Source organism: Stegostoma tigrinum, chromosome 40 (assembly GCF_030684315.1).
Source record: "Stegostoma tigrinum isolate sSteTig4 chromosome 40, sSteTig4.hap1, whole genome shotgun sequence".
Classification (NCBI taxonomy): domain Eukaryota; kingdom Metazoa; phylum Chordata; class Chondrichthyes; order Orectolobiformes; family Stegostomatidae; genus Stegostoma; species Stegostoma tigrinum.
In genome coordinates, this window is record NC_081393.1 from 20,503,678 (window position 1) to 20,521,041 (window position 17,364).

A 17,364-nucleotide genomic window follows, 5' to 3' on the forward strand; every position below is an offset into this window, starting at 1 on the left:
TTGTAGCAATTTATTGAACACTTTCACCAAGAAGATTTTAGAGGTAATGCCATTAATCATATGCTAGGCTGTAACGGCCAGGTTAATTTTTAAATCAAGAAACAATGATCATGAGAAAAGGGTCTAGGCCAGAAATGTCAGCTTTTGTGCTCCTGAAATGCTGCTTGGCCTGCTGTGTTCATCCAGCTCCACACTTGGTTATCTTGGATTCTCCAGCATCTGAGCTTCCCATTATCAGTGACAATGAGAAAAGGGTAGTCTTGACAGTGGAAGATACTTCAAGGATCCCCTTATTACTACAGAATACAGGGAGGAATTAAACACATCACTACCACACCATCAGTACCATGAGAGAAGTAGCAATAGACAATCTGATGGAGTAAAAGCAGATTGGACTCTTTGCCGTGATGGTTTACTTTCTAAGATTCTCAACAATGAGCTTCAGAGTCGGTGTATGCATTGATTGTAATTTCCCAAAAAGGTTTCGATTCTAGAGAAGCATCTGAGGGCTGGAAAAATGCCGATGTGACATCCCTGTTTCAAAAGGAGAGAGGCAAAAAGAAGATAACTACAACCGAACCAGTCTAACATCTATTGTTGGAAATATGTGGCAATCAGCGATGAAGAAAATAATAGCAGGACATTTGGAAAGTCATAATCTAATCAAACAGAATCACCATAGCCTGATGAAAGAGAAATTATGTCTGGCTAATTGTTTGGGTTTTTGGAGCAAGTTTTGGAGGGAGAATTAATAGAGGAAAACCAGTAAATGTGTTGTGTTTGGATTTGGAGAAAGCATTTGAGAATGTACTCAAAAGTAATAAGCTGAGAGCTGAGGTTTTGAAGGTAGTGTATTGCTCGGGATCAGTATGCTTTGCATGTTCTGGAAGAAGAGATCACATCTAGAGTGAATGTATATTTTGGTGGCAATGTCTGTGCAGAGTGTAAGAGGTGCCATTTGCTTGTTTTTTTTTGCCTGATAGTTCATAAGCATTTTTTTTTGAAACAGGGTAAATTGAAGCGAGAATCATGGACCCAGAGGATGAACCAGGCTCATTATTTGGTGATAGCTACTGGTTTAAGAATCTATTATCGGGAACTTTGAGATCGAAACTAAGTCGGAGAAATATTTACAGGCTACAAACTAAAAGACCAGAATGTTTTTAAATCAAATTAAGATTGAAGTAATTGAAATGGAGATGCCAGGCCAGACGATGATTTATACCTCCGTGACGGGGGAGTGGTCAGACCCCATACTTCAGCTCAGGGTTGATGCACTGGAACCTCAGTTTTGACCAATCAACAAATCATGCGGGGGAGAGTTACCAGGGAATGCTGTGCTTCAGGAGGCAGTCACACACCTTCGATTAGCTAGCTGAAACTCGGTCAGTGGCCAGGGACGTGAGACTGTGACAAAGAACAGGGCAGGTGGAAGGATCCAGGATGTAGTGCAGAAGGAACCTTGACCTTTGATCTTATCTAACAGGTTTGAGATTCTTTCTTCCTGTGTGGATGAGAGTGCAGGGTATAGGGAAGATGAGTAAACTGACTGTAGCACTGTGGTACAGGGGGGACATTCAGGAGGGGATAAAAAGTGAAATGTAGTTATAATCAGAGGTAGTATAGTTAGGGGAATGAACACTGTTCGTTGTGACTAGGATCGAGAGTCTGGAAAGTAGTGTTGCCTGCCTGGTGCCCAGGTTCAGGATATTCCATCTCGGCTACAAAAGAACTTGAAGTGGGAGGAGTAGAAATCCAGCTATCGTGGTCCACACAGGTACCATTGATATGGAAGAAAGAGGAAAGAGGTTCTGCTGAGGGATTATGAGCACTGAGGTGAGAAAGCAGAACCAGAAATGTAGTAATCTCTGGATTCTTATCTGAGCAATTTGGCACAGTGTGAACAAAATTAAAGATGTAAATGCATTGTTCAAATGGTGGCATGGCAGTAATGTGTTTGAATTCATGGGACGTTGGCATGGGTATCGGGAAGGAGGGAGTTGTTCTGGTGGCATAGGCTCGACGAGAATCATATTGGGACAAGTATCCTGGCAAAATACAGAGCTAGGTGTTGGGGTGGAGCGTTAAAATAAAAAGTGTGGAGCGGGTGAGTTCAGTTGCATGGAAAATTATGGAAAAAGTTAGAAGCTGTTAAGTGCTCAGCAAAGTTTCCAGAGCAAGTAATAGGACAAAAAGTATGGAAATGGTCAGGACTCTGACTTCAGGTGCAGCAGATAAGAACGGTGGCCGAAAATGGCGGACTGAGGATCTTGTATTTAATTGCAGGGAGTGTATGAAACAAAGTGAATGAGTTTGTGGTGCAGATTGATCGCTCTGGGTATCACAGAGACATTGTTGTTGGGAACTAAATATCCAATGATTCATGTCCTATAGAAAGAACAGGCAAATGGTCAGAGATAACCAAATGTGGAGCTGGATGAACACAGCAAGCCAAGCATCATCTCAGGAGCGCAAAAGCTGACGTTTCGGGCCGAGACCCTTATACTTCAGTAAACGTCAGCATTTGTGCTCCTGAGATGCTTGGCCTGCTGTGTTCATACAGCTCCACACTGTGTTATCTTGGATTCTCCAGCATCTGCTGTTCCCATTATCACTGATACAAATGGACAGAGATAGCAGGGTTGGCTTGTCAGTAAGAAATGAGGTAGCGCTGAAGGAACCACAGGTCTTGAGCTTGTTCACTCATGACTTTGAGGAAAGAGGTGAATGTGCTGTGGCTAAATTTGGAGAGGACTCAAAAATATTTCGAATGACAAGGCATGACAGAGAAACAGAGATTTACCAGGATGTTAGATAATGAAATGTGAGGCTGGATGAACACAGCAGGCCCAGCAGCATCTCAGGAGCACAAAAGCTGAGGTTTCGGGCCTGGACCCTTCATCAGAGAGGGGGATGGGGTGAGGGTTCTGGAATAAATAGGGAGAGACAGGGAGGCGGACCGAAGGTGGAAAAGTCCCTCTTCCACACCTACACAGGCCCCGAACCCCATCTCATCCCCCGTTACTTTGATGACTGTATCGGTGGCGCCTCTTGCTCCCCGGAGGAGCTCGAACAGTTCATCCACTTCACCAACACCTTCCACCCCAACCTTCAGTTCACCTGGGCCATCTCCAGCACATCCCTCACCTTCCTGGACCTCTCAGTCTCCATCTCAGGCAACCAGATTGTAACTCATGTCCATTTCAAGCTCACCGACTCCCACAGCTACCTGGAATACACCTCCTCCCACCCACCCTCCTGCAAAAATTCCATCCCCTATTCCCAATTCCTCCGCCTCCGCCGCATCTGCTCCCACGATGAGGCATTCCACTCCCGCACATCCCAGATGTCCAAGTTCTTCAAGGACCGCAACTTACCCCCCACAGTGGTAGAGAACGCCCTTGACCGCGTCTCCCGCATTTCCCGCAACACATCCCTCACACCCCGCCCCCGCCACAACCGCCCCAAGAGGATCCCCCTCGTTCTCACACGCCACCCCACCAACCTCCGGATACGACGCATCATCTTCCGACACTTGCGCCATCTACAATCTGACCCTACCACCCAAGACATTTTTCAATCCCCACCCCTGTCTGCTTTCCGGAGAGACCACTCACTCCGTGACTCCCTTGTTCGCTCCACACTGCCCTCCAACCCCACCACACCTGGCACCTTCCCCTGCAACCGCAGGAAATGCCACACTTGCCCCCACACCTCCTCCCTCACCCCTATCCCAGGCCCCAAGATGACATTCCACATTAAGCAGAGGTTCACCTGCACATCTGCCAATGTGGTATACTGCATCCACTGTACCCGGTGTGGCTTTCTCTACATTGGGGAAACCAAGCGGAGGCTTGGAGACCGCTTTGCAGAACACCTCCGCTCAGTTCGCAACAAACGACTGCACCTCCCAGTCGCAAACCATTTCCACTCCCCCTCCCATTCTGTGGATGACATGTCCATCATGGGCCTCCTGCAGTGCCACAGTGATGCCACCCGAAGGTTGCAGGAACAGCAACTCATATTCCGCCTGGGAACCCTGCAGCCTAATGGTATCAATGTGGACTTCACCAGTTTCAAAATCTCCCCTTCGCCAACCGCATCCCTAAACCAGCCCAGTTCATCCCCTCCCCCCACTGCACCACACAACCAGCCCAGCTCTCGCCCCCCACCCACTGCATCCCAAAACCAGTCCAACCTGTCTCTGCCTCCCTAACCGGTTCTTCCTCTCACCCATCCCTTCCTCCCACCCCAAGCCGCACCCCCATCTACCTACTAACCTTATCCCACCTCCTTGACCCGTCTGTCTTCCCTGGACTGACCTATCCCTTCCCTACCTCGCCACCCATGCTCTCTCCACCTATCTTCTTTTCTCTCCATCTTTGGTCCGCCTCCCCCTCTCTCCCTATTTATTCCAGTTCCCTCTCCCCATCCCCCTCTCTAATGAAGGGTCCAGGCCCGAAACGTCAGCTTTTGTGCTCCTGAGATGCTGCTGGGCCTGCTGTGTTCATCCAGCCTCACATTTTGTGATCTTGGATTCTCCAGCATCTGCAGTTCCCATTATCTCAAAATAAAGATGCACCAGTTTACAAATGAGATAAGAAGGAATTTCTTCTTTCAGAGCGCTGAGTGTCTTTGGAACTCCTGGCCAAAAGTCCAAAAGCACACATAGGACTGAGATAAATACATGCTTGGCAAGTTATGGGGGTTCAAGGGTGACGGTGAAAGGACAGCAAAGTGGGTATGCAGAGTGTTACATCAACCATTATCCTATTGGATGGAGGATCAGGTCAAAGGACCTATTTCTATTGGCCATGTCGTCTTAAACGATGATATTTGGGAACTAGAAGGACAAGAACGATAGGTAAATGGGGACCCATCAGCAGGATGTTCCTATTCAAGCTACTGATGATCCTGAAACTGAAATATATCTCAGTTCCTTCGTGGTTAAAATCATGAAACTGACTTCCTAACAGGATTGTGAATCTAGTTAGACAAAATTGACTGCAGTGTTTCAAGAAGCTAGCTCATCCTGACTTTCTCGAGGGCAACTAGGCCCAGTGATGTCAACATCTCGGAAATGAATTCAAAGATGATGCGTTACATTTCTAGAACGAGCCAAGGTACATTAACTTGATGTTGCAGGCAGTTTTGGTGGTCTGTCAAGACTTGAGACGATCTCTAACCCAGGCTATGCTGTTGCAAAAAATTCAAGTGTAACCGGTGGGTCATTGGGCTGCAGCATTGAGCTGATTCCAATCGGTTGTGGAGCCTTCTTTTACTCCAGGATTTGAAATATAATGTCCTGGCTGCTGCAGCAATGCGTTGTGAGTGTGTGTTGCATTTTAATTTGAATGGAAGACTTTTAAAAACAAAAGCCTGCCTTCACAGGCAAATTCAAAGTTCTGAAGCATTTTCAATAATTTTCGATTTAATAACGATGGCCCAATTAGTGTTCCAAAAACAGAGTTCTACGATTTAGTTAACAGAATTCAATGATGCGAGTAGAGAGAAGGTGGTGGGAGCTTAGTTCTTGAACAGCTGTTGTCTATGTGCTGTGGGTACTCTCAATGTCATGACAGAGCGAAATGCAGGGTTGTCACACAGGAATTCTATCTGACTTTTGCCCTTGTCCCTCTAAATGGAAGTGGTTGTGAGTTGGAAAATGCTGTTGATGGATTTTGGTGAATTCCCTTGCCTTGTGTGTAGCTCGCAAGTGCACCACCTCGTATGTGTTCAGATTAATTTCCATTTGCCACACAAATCAATCTGACCTGCCTGTTTACATCACCCTGCAATCCTGGGCTCTCCTCGTCACGAGTTACCATCACAGCAATTTTCGTATGTTTCACAAACTTAGTGATCACCCCTCTAAACATTTAAGTCTAAATCATTCTGATATAGCACAGCAGTGAGCGCTCGAACAATAATCCCTGGAGAGCCTCACTGGACACAGACTTTCAGTCACGAAACATGGATCAACCATAACCTTCTGCTTCCTGCCAACTCAGCCCATTCTGAATCCAACTTAGCAAATAAAGTCAGAGTCATCGAGCTGTCGAATATGGAAATGGACCCTTTGGTCCAACTTGTCCATGTCAACCAGATATCCTAATTAATCCAGTCCCATTTTCCTGCGTTTGCTACATAGCCATCTTAACCCCCCTCATTCATATCCCCTTCCAGATGCCTCACAAATGTTGTAATTTTACCAGCCTCCACCACTCCCTCTGAGAACCAAGTGTGGAGCTGGATGAACACAGCAGGCCAAGCAGCATCTTAGGAGCACAAAAGCTGACGTTTCGAGTCGAGACCCTTCATCAGAAAAGGGGAATAGGGAGAGGGTTTTGAAATAAATAGGGAGCGAGGGGGAGGCGGATCGAAGACGGTCAGAGGAGAAGATCGGTGTGGAGGAGACACGCGACTGAAAAAGGCTGGGATGGAAACTGTAGACGAGAGTATAGGTGGGGAGGTAGGGAGCAGATAAGTCAGCCCGGGGGGGACAGACAGGTCAAGAGGGCAGGATGAGGTTAGTATGTCAGAAATGGAGGTGCGTCTTGAGGTGGGAGGAGGGGATAGGTTAGAGGAAGAACAGTTTAGGGAGGCGGGGACGAACTGGGCTGGTTTTGGGATGCAGTGGGGGGAGAGGAGATTTTAAAGCTTGTGAAATCCACATTGATACCATTGAGCTGCAGGGTTCCCAAGCGGAATATGAGTTGCTGTTCCTGCAACCTTCGTTTGGCATCATTTGTGGCACTGCAGGAGGCCCATGTTCAGTTTGGTTATGACTTTTGAGGAATGGATGGTCCCTTGGAGATTGAAATTGGAGAAAGATTTCAGGATTTTTTCATGTTCTTGTCTTTCTGTTACGCCCCTAGGAAAAAAGCAATGAAAGTGCTGTTAATTTTTTGCATGGCGAGCTGCTGCATACTAACCGGTCTCTCACCATTAACATCACCTTGCCCTTGTGAAGGCAGATATGGATAAAGTTCTCAAAGCTGATAGAAGATTGAAACCACTCGCATTATGTGACGATGGTACGTTTCCTTGCTTTAAAAAAAATGCTTGCAGCTTAATGAGCATAATATAGAGCACGGTGGCTCTGGTTTACACCGCTGTCTCAATTCCACTCTTTGGTGACTTTCTGTGTGGAGTTTGCACATTCTCCATGTGCCCGCATGGGTTTTCTCCGGGTGCTCGAGTTTCCTCCCACAGTCAAAAGAGGTGCAAGGTCGGTGGATTGGCCATGCTAAATTTCCCAAGGTGTTCAGTGATGTGTAGGTGAAGTGAGTTATAGGTGGATGGGTCTGGGTGGGATGCTGTGAGGGGCAGTGTAGACATGTTGGGCTGACGGATCTGTTTCCACACAGTAAGGGTTCTCTGATTCATGATTCTATGATTTTACTGAGCGCAAAGGTACAATATTAACTCGTCATATTTGTCTCACCTCTTTACACATTGATAAGAAAGCTTTAATGTCAGTTTCTATGCATTTGCAACGTGTCTGCTGTCTCGAACAAGGCTGACTGTAATTCTCTAATGCACATCTCCTGTCCCCTAACACTGAGAGGTGACACTTGCTTTTCATTCAGTACAATCAATAAAACAATAGCCTCCATATTACATCCAGCGGCTTCTCTTCACGCTCACACGCTGTTCTTTTTTTCCTCCAGGTATTGACCACTCATCATTTCTCATTCCTCATCTCATCTCTCTCTCATGCTCCCTCTCTCTCTCAGTCTTTATCTCTCCTCTCCCTGTTCTCCCCCATCACTTCACTCACAGGCACAAACAGAAGTTCACAGTCACACTAGGTTGCACATGCATATCCTGTCCCTCATGCACAAACACACTACACACACACACAAAAAAGTCAGGAACACAGTCTCTCACGAACACACTCTGTCACATTCTCACTCATTCATACTCCATACTATCACACAGTCGTACACGGTCTTGCACACATTCTGTGGCACACTTGCATGCACTGTCGCAGGATCTTTTGCCAATGCTCTTACTCTCAAGTACACACACACTACCACAAATCTCTCCCTCACACACTTAGGTTTGCAAGTTCGCTTGCTGTCAAGCTCACTCACTCTTAGAGACACTCTCACTCCCTCATGCATGCTGTAACACTCCCTTCTTGTGCTAACTCTCTTTGACACACTCTTGAGCACAGTCACTGGCACACACATTCTGTCGTGCGCACACTCACACTTTCATGCACTGTCTTTGCACTCTTGAACACAATCACACGCTCACCTCTCTCTTGCACACAGTCAATTTGATTTGAGTCATCATTGTCACATGTGCCCAAGTACAGTGAAAAGTTTTCTTCTGCATGCAGCATAGACAGATCATACCATACAAGGCGCATGAGTGAAATGGAACATAGTGACAGCTACAGAGAAGATGCACAGAGAGCGAGATCAAAATTAGATTTAAACTTTTCAGTGTCCTATTCAGATGTCCAATAACAGCGGTGCAGAAGCTGTTGTTGAATCTTTTCACACATGTATACAAACTTGTTGATACCTTCCCTTCAGAAAAAGGGAGAAGAGAGTGTAATTGGCGGGTGAGAAGGGCCTTTGATTATGTCAGTTTCTTTCCCGAGGCAGCAGGAAGTATAGGTGGAATCAACGAATGGAAGTCTGGTTTGCATGATGGGCTATGCTGTGTTCATGACTCTGTAGTTTCTTGTGGTCTTCGGAAGAGCTGTTGCCAAACCATGCCGTGACATGCATCCAGACAGGATGCTTTCTCTGGTACATAAATGAAAGTTGACCTTGTGGACACACCGAATTACCTTAGCCTGCTGGGGAAATAGAGACATTGGTGTGCGCTTTTGCCCATTGCGACGATCTGGGTGGACCAGGAGAGATTGTTGGTGATCGACACTCTCAAGTATCTCCACCTCAGCAACATCTCTCTCACTGTCTGATGCAGGCGCTCACACACTCTCACATTCTGTTGCCTGTTCTGTTTGTCTGTCTGTCTCTCTCACGGTCTCTCTCTGTCTCTCGCGCTCTCTCTGTCTCTCTCTCTCGCGCTCTCTCTGTCTCTCTCTCGCGCTCTCTCTGTCTCTCTCTCGCGCTCTCTCTGTCTCTCTCTCGCGCTCTCTCTGTCTCTCTCTCGCGCTCTCTCTGTCTCTCTCTCGCGCTCTCTCTGTCTCTCTGTCTCTCTGGCGCTCTCTCGCTCTCACACTCACACACTCACTCACTCACTCACACAGACACACACTCACTCTCTCACTCTCTCACTCTCTCACTCTCTCACTCTCTCACACACACACACACACACACACACACCAACTCATTGCTCAGTCTTCCACGGTATCTGAATTGTTGGAAGAATTAACTTAGACTGAGCGTGGATTTTCTCCTAATATAGTTATGACAAAGCAGAACCAATTCGGCCTGGAAGAAGAAAGGCAGGAGCATAATAATTAGGGATTGTTTTGCTAGAGGAACCGTGCTGTGATATGCATCCAGATAGGATGCTTTCTGTGGTACATGAGTGAAAGTTACCCTTGTGGACACACGGAATTGCCTTAGCCTCCTGGGAAGTAGAGACAACGGTGTGCTTTTTTGCCCATTGCAATGATCTGGATGGACCAGTGAACTAATCTAAGCCCATCCCCCGACACGATCCCATTATCATCCATATGCTTATCCAAGGACTGTTGAAATGCCCCAAATGTGGCTGACCTAACTGCATTGGCAGGCAGGGGGTTCCACATCCTTACCACTCTCTGAGTAAAGAACCTGCCTCTGACATCTATCTCAAATCTATTACCCCTCACTGTTTAGCTGTGCCCCCTCATACAAGCTGACATCATCATCCTCGGAAAAAGACCCTCACTGTCCACCCGATCTCATCCACTTATCATGTTGTATGTCTCTATTAAATCCCCTCTGAACCACCTTCTCTCCAATGAGTACAGACTCAAGTCCCTCAGCCTTTCTTCAGAAGACCTTCGCTCCAGACCAGGCAACATCTCCTCTGGTGAATCTCCTCTGCACCTTTTCCAATGCTTCCACATCCTTCCTGTAATGGGGCGACCAAAACTGTACACGATATTCCAAATGAGACCGCACCAGCTTTTTGGACAGTTGCAGCATGACATCCCAGCTCTGGATATCAATCCCTCTGCCAATAAAACCTAAAAGACCGTAAGCCGCCTACACAGCACTATCAACCTGGATGGCGATTTTCAGGGATCGACGTCGATGGACACCCTCTGCACAGCAACACTACCAAGAATCTTTCCGTTGACCCAATATTCTGCCTTCTTATTATTCATCCCAAAGTGAATCACCTCACATTTATCCGCATTGAACTCCATCTGCCAACTTTCCGCCCAATTCTGCAGTTCATCCAAGTCGACCTGTAACCTGCAACATTCTTCCACATTGTCCACCACTCCACTGACTTTAGTGTCAGCTGCAAACTTACAAACCCATCTACCAATGCCTCCATCCAAGTCATATATGAAAATGACAAACAGCAGTGGTCCCAAAATAGATCCTTGAGACACACCACTAGTAACCAGACTCCAGGCTGAATATTTTCTATCAAGCACCACTGGTTGCCTACTTACCCAAAGTCAGTTTCTAATCCAACCTGCTAAATCTCCCTCAATCCCATGTCTCCATGTTTTCTCCAATAGCCTACCATGTGGAACCTTATCGAAGGCTTTACTGAAGTCCACGTACACCACGTTAACTGCCCGACCCTCATCCACATGCTTGGTCACCTTCCAAAATTACTCAATGAGGCTTGTGAGACACGACCTGCCCTTGACAATTCCATGTTGACTATCTCCCATCAAATTGGTGCTTGCTCGATGATTATAAATCCTATCTCTTATAATCCTTTCCAAAACTTTTCCTGCAACAGACGGAAGGCTCACTGGGTTTATAATTACCTGGGTCATCTCTACTGCCCTCTTTGAACAAGGGCACAACATTTGCAACCCTCCAGCCTTCTGGTACTAAACCTGTAGACACTGAGGATTCAAAGATCAAGGCCAAAGGCTCCGCCACCTCCTCCGTAGCCTCCCAGAGAATCTGAAAGTTTCGAAGGATGATGCGTTGTATCCGGAGGTTGGTGGGGTGGTACGTTAGGACGAGGGAGACTTTGTTTTGGTTGTTGTCGCGGGGTGGGGTGAGAGGGATTTGTTGCAGGAAATGCTGGAGACACGGTCGAGGGCGTTATCAACCACAGAGCGGGGCAAGTTGTGGTCCTTGAAAAATGAGGACATCTGAGATATACGGGAATAGAATACCTCATCCTGGGAGTGCAGATGCAGAGGCAAAGGAATGGGGAATAGGGGATGAATTGTTGCAGGAATATGGTGGGAGGAGGTGTAATCTTGGTAGCTGTGGGAATTGGTGGAGTTGAAATGGATATTTGTTTCTCAGTGGTTGGAAATAGAGTGGTCCAGGTAGGAGAGAGAGGTATCAGAGATTGTCCAGGTTAACTTCAAGTTCGGGAGGAACGTGTTGGTGAAGTGGATGAACTGTTAGAGCCCCTTGTGGGAACACGAGGCGGTGCCGATACAGTCATCAATGCAATGGAGGAAGAGGTGGGGTTGAGGGCCAGTGTAGGTACGGAAGAGGGAGCGTTCCATGTAACCTACAAAGAGGCAGGCATAGCTTGGGCCCATTTGGCTACCCTGGCCACCCTCTTTGTCTGTAGGAAGTGGGAGGAATTGAAAGAGAAACTGTTGAGGGTTATTCAAGGACCGGAACTTGCCCCTCCTCAGTGGTCAAAAACACCCTCGACCGTGTCACCCGCGTTTCCCACAACTCATCCCTCTCACCCGCACCCCATAATAACTACCAAAACAGTGTCCTCGTCGCCCTCACGTACCACCCCACCAACATCTGGATTCAATGCGTCGTCCTCCGACCCTTCTGCCATCCGCAATCCGACCCCACCACCAAAGACGTTTTTCCCACCACCCTTAGGTGACCCCCTTATCCGCTCCACACTCCCCTCCAGCACTCCCGACACCCAGCACTTTTCCCTGCATATCCATAAATGTTGTCATCACAACGTTTAAAATTCACTGGTCCCGATACCTCCCCCCCCATCCCAGGCCCCAGGAAGAATTTCCTCATCAAACAGATGTTTACCTGCACATCTGCTCATGTGGTAGACTGTATCCACTGTTGCCATTGTGGCCCCCTCTACATCGGGGAAACCAAACAGAGGTTTGGGGACCGCTTCACCTGTGCTCAGTTTGCACTGAAGAACTGCACCTCCCAGTCGCGAACTGTTTCGACTCTCCCTACCAATCCTCAGGTAACATGTCCATCCTGGGCCTCCTGCAGTGCCACAACGATGCCACCTGAAGGTTGCAGGAGCAGCACCTCATATTACGCTTGGGAACCCTGCACTCCATGGTATCAATGTGGACTTGACAAGCTTCAAAATCACCCCTCCCCCTCCCGCATCCCAAAACCAGCCCACCTGTCCCATCCTGCCACCTCAAACCCCACCCCCATTTCCTGCCTCCTAACCTCTTCCCGCCCCGGAGACCTGTTCGTCCTCCCCGGACTGACCTCTACCCTCCCTACCTCCCCACCGACATTCACCTCTGCTGGCTCCATCCCCACCTCTTTAACTTGTCTGTCTCCTCTCCACCTATCTTCTCCTCTATCCATCTTTGATCTGCCTCCCCCTCTCTCACTATTTATTTCAGAACTCTCTCCCCCTCCCCCTTTTCTGATGAAAGGTCTCGGCCCAACATGTCAGCTTTTGTGCTCCTCAGATGCTGCTTGGCCTGCTGTGTTCATCCAGCTGCACACTTTGTTCTCTCTCCATCTCTTAACAACCTCATTAAGTGAGTTCGAGAGAGAACTATGCAGGGTAGACTTTGGGTTTATCATTCTAACTTGCCAGTCCTGAAAGATGAAAGTTGGTTTGTGTTGGATGTTTGTCTCATAGCTACGAAAGATACACTGAAAGGATTTTTCAAATCTTTTGTTGAGAATTGTACCCATTTAGTCACTAATCCTTTTCCTTTTTTAAAGCTTCCTTGGTAGTGACAAATTTCAAATATCTGCGGAATTTTATTTGGCTTTGTATTGGTTCTCTGTGATTCTCTGTTCATGGCTCCACGACCTGCTAGCTAATTACAGAATTTATCATTGATGTGCTTCAGTCTTATATATCCCAATTTCAGGAGAAAGTCCAGAGAGACCTTTTAAAGGAAAGGGGTTTAGAAAGAAAATCTATCGATCAAAATCATGAACAGTTGATAAATTATTTGCACTTCATATTTCCAGAACCTACCCCGGAAGAGAGAGCCCAGAGAATTGCCAAAGCTGTCCGCAAACAGTCAACAGAAGTGAAGGAAAATTGGGAGCAATTGAAAACCCGTGCGAGCAACTGGCAGAAACAGGTGGAAAAGGCGTTGGAGAAACTTCAAGAACTGCAGAAAGCGCTGGATGATCTTGAGGCTCATGTGATAACAGCTGAGGGGGTCCACACTGATTGGCAACCTGTGGGTGACCTGCTTATTGACTCATTGCAGGATCACATTGATAAAACCACAGTAAGTGCAATTACATTACACTTCACTTATGAACAGATGTAACCAGAATGTTGTATCGAGACGATCAGTAATATATGAGTACTTCAGTAATATTGATTGAATGGTTGTTAACTTTTTTGAGTGCGAGCAGCAGCGGAGGCAAGACGGACCCGGAAGACTGCAGCTAAGGTAAAGCAGTTTATTTTTAAAATTACTTACCGGTAGCGGGCTGCGGTGTTTGTCTCTTTCAGAGAAGGAGCGGGAGCAGCGGAGAAAGTGACGAGGCAGCCGGGAAGGAAAGCAGTGACCATAGATATCAGCAAGGCGGCTAAACCCGAGACTCTACAACTGTAGTGTCTCCCACCCGCCCTCCTCCTCTAACCTAGTTAATAAGGTAAGGTTCATTCTAAACTTTCTCTATTGAACATAAGTTTGTTATTAATTTGTTATTATTACTTGAAGTGAGCTTTCTGCTTTAGTATTGAGTGGGTGTTCAGATAAGTGGGGTATGGATGCTAGGGCAGTTGCTTGCTCCTCCTGCAAAATGTGGCAGTTGGGAGATGTGGCACACATCTCCGCTGGCTACATCTGCGGGAAGTGCACCCAGCTACAGCTCCTTGAAAACCGTGTTAGGGAAATGGAGCTGGATGAACTACGGATCATTCGGGAGGCAGAGGGGGTAATTGAGAGGAGTTATCGGGAGTTGGTCACTCCTAAGGCTCAGGACGAGGATAGATGGGTTACAGTTAGGGGGAGGAAAGGGGACAGACAGACAGTGCAGAGATCCCCTGTGGGCATTCCCCTCAGCAATAAGTATACCGTTTTGGATACTGCTGGGGGGGTTGACCTACCAGAGGAAAGCCATAGTAGTCAGTTCTCTGGCACTGACCCTGACACTGTGGCAAAGAAGGGAAGGGGGCAGAATAGAAAAGTACTCGTGGTAGGGGACTCGATAGTTAGGGGAATCGACAGGAGATTTTGTGGGCAAGATCGGGATTCCCGGAAGGTATGTTGCCTCCCTGGTGCCAGGGTCCGGGACGTCTCCGATCGGGTGTATAAAGTTCTGAAAGGGGAGGGTGAACAGCCAGAAATCGTGTTACATATTGGCACAAATGATATAGCCAGAAATAGGTTTGAGGATATAAAAAGTGATTTCAGGGAGTTAGGATGGAAGCTGCAGAGCAGGACGAACAGAGTAGTGTTCTCTGGTTTACTACCGGTGCCACGAGATAGCGAGGTGAGGAACAGGGAGCGGGCGCAGCTGAACACGTGGCTACGCAGCTGGTGTAGGAGGGAGGGGTTCAGATATGTTGATAATTGGGATGCCTTCTGGGGAAGGTGGGACCTGTACAAGAAGGACGGGTTGCATCTGAACTGGAAGGGGACCAATGTCCTGGGTGGAAGGTTTGCTCGAGTAGTTCGAGAGGGTTTAAACTAGTATGGCAGGGGGGTGGGAACCTGAGCTGTATACCAGAGGTGAGCGTTGATGCAGGTGAGGCAGTAGCAAGAGGTAGACCAGCTAGTGGGAAGGATTTTCCTGGAAAGGAACCAAGGGATCGGTTAAAGTGTGTTTGCTTTAATGCAAGGAGTATCAGGAATAAAAGTGATGAACTTAGAGCATGGATCAGTACCTGGTGCTATGATGTTGTGGCCATAACAGAGACATGGGTTTCTCATGGGCTGGAATGGTTGCTGGATATTCCAGGGTTTAGAACATTTAAAAAGAATAGGGAGGGGGGAAAAAGAGGAGCGGGTGTAGCACTACTAATCAGAGAGGGTATCACAGCTACAGAAGCTTCCATTGTCGAGGAAGATCTGCCTGAGTCAGTATGGGTGGAAATTGGGAACAGCAAGGGAGTAGTCACCTCGTTAGGGGTTTACTACAGGCCCCCCAATAGCAGCAGGGAGATTGTAGAAAGCATAGGTCGACAGATTTTGGAAAAGTGTGGACGCAGTAGGGTTGTTGTAATGGGTGACTTTAACTTTCCTAATATTGATTGGAACCTCCTTCGAGCAGAAGATTTGAATGGAGCTGTTTTTGTAAGGTGTGTTCAGGAGGGTTTCCTAACGCAGTACGTTGACAGGCCGACGAGGGGAGAGGCCATTCTAGACTTGGTGCTCGGAAACGAGCCGGGGCAGGTATCAGATCTTGTGGTGGGAGAGCATTTTGGTGATAGTGACCATAACACTCTCTCATTCTACATAGCTATGGAGAAGGAGAGGATTAGGCAGAATGGGAGGATATTTAATTGGGGAAGAGGAAACTATGATGCGATTAGACACGAGTTAGGAAGCATGGACTGGGAGCAGTTGTTCCATGGTAAGGGAACTATAGACATGTGGAGATGGTTTAAGGAACAGTTGTTGGGAGTGATGAGTAAATATGTCCCTCTGAGACAGGCAAGACGGGGTAAGATAAAGGAACCTTGGATGACGAGAGCGGTGGAGCTTCTAGTGAAAAGGAAGAAGGTAGCTTACATAAGGTGGAGGAAGCTAGGGTCAAGTTCAGCTAGAGAGGATTACATGCAGGCAAGGAAGGAGCTCAAAAATGGTCTGAGGAGAGCCAGGAGGGGGCACGAGAAAGGCTTGGCAGAAGGAATCCGGGAAAACACAAAGGCATTTTACACTTACGTGAGGAATAAGAGAATGGTCAAAGAAAGAGTAGGGCCGATCAGGGATAGCATAGGGAACTTGTGTGTGGAGCCTGAGGAGGTAGGGGAAGCCCTAAATGAGTTTTTTGCTTCTGTCTTTACGAAAGAAACCAACTTTGTAGTGAATGAAACCTTTGAAGAGCAGGTGTGCATGCTGGAATGGATAGAGATAGAGGAAGCTGATGTACTGAAAATTTTGTCAAACATTAAGATTGACAAGTCGCCAGGCCCGGATCAGATTTGTCCTCGGCCGCTTTGGGAAGCGAGAAATGCAATTGCTTCGCCACTTGCGAAGATCTTTGCATCCTCGCTCTCCACTGGAGTCGTACCTGAGGACTGGAGAGAGGCAAATGTAATTCCTCTCTTCAAGAAAGGAAATAGGGAAATCCCCGGCAATTATAGACCGGTAAGTCTCACGTCTGTTGTCTGCAAGGTGTTAGAAAGGATTCTGAGGGATAAGATTTATGACCATCTGGAAGAGCATGGCTTGATCAAATACAGTCAACACGGCTTTGTGAGGGGTAGGTCATGCCTTACAAACCTTATCGAGTTTTTTGAGGATGTGACTAGTAAGGTTGATGAGGGTCAAGCTGTGGATGTGGTGTATATGGACTTCAGTAAGGCATTTGATCAGGTTCCCCATGGAAGGCTCATTCAGAAGGTCAGGAGGAATGGGATACAGGGGAACTTAGCTGCTTGGATACAGAATTGGCTGGCCAACAGAAGACAGCGAGTGGTAGTAGAAGGAAAATATTCTGCCTGGAAGTCAGTGGTGAGTGGGGTTCCACAGGGCTCTGTCCTTGGGCCTCTACTGTTTGTAATTTTTATTAATGACTTGGACGAGGGAATTGAAGGATGGGTCAGCAAGTTTGCAGACGACACAAAGGTCGGAGGTGTCGTTGACAGTGTAGAGGGCTGTTGTAGGCTGCAGCGGGACATTGACAGGATGCAGAGATGGGCTGAGAGGTGGCAGATGGAGTTCAACCTGGATAAATGCGAGGTGATGCATTTTGGAAGGTCGAATTTGAAAGCTGAGTACAGGATTAAGGATAGGATTCTTGGCAGCGTGGAGGAACAGAGGGATCTTGGTGTGCAGATACATAGATCCCTTAAAATGGCCACCCAAGTGGACAGGGTTGTTAAGAAAGCATATGGTGTTTTGGCTTT

General features: G+C 47.3%; 1 long non-coding RNA gene across 1 annotated transcript in view; it reads left to right on the forward strand.

Moving 5' to 3' along the window:
- Positions 1–17,364, forward strand: part of LOC132206644 (uncharacterized) — a 211,604-nt gene that overhangs the window by 189,450 nt on the left and 4,790 nt on the right. Inside the window, exon 3 of the long non-coding RNA XR_009443073.1 lies at positions 13,299–13,567. This is a non-coding gene — a long non-coding RNA (uncharacterized LOC132206644). The remainder of the gene's footprint in view (positions 1–13,298; positions 13,568–17,364) is intronic.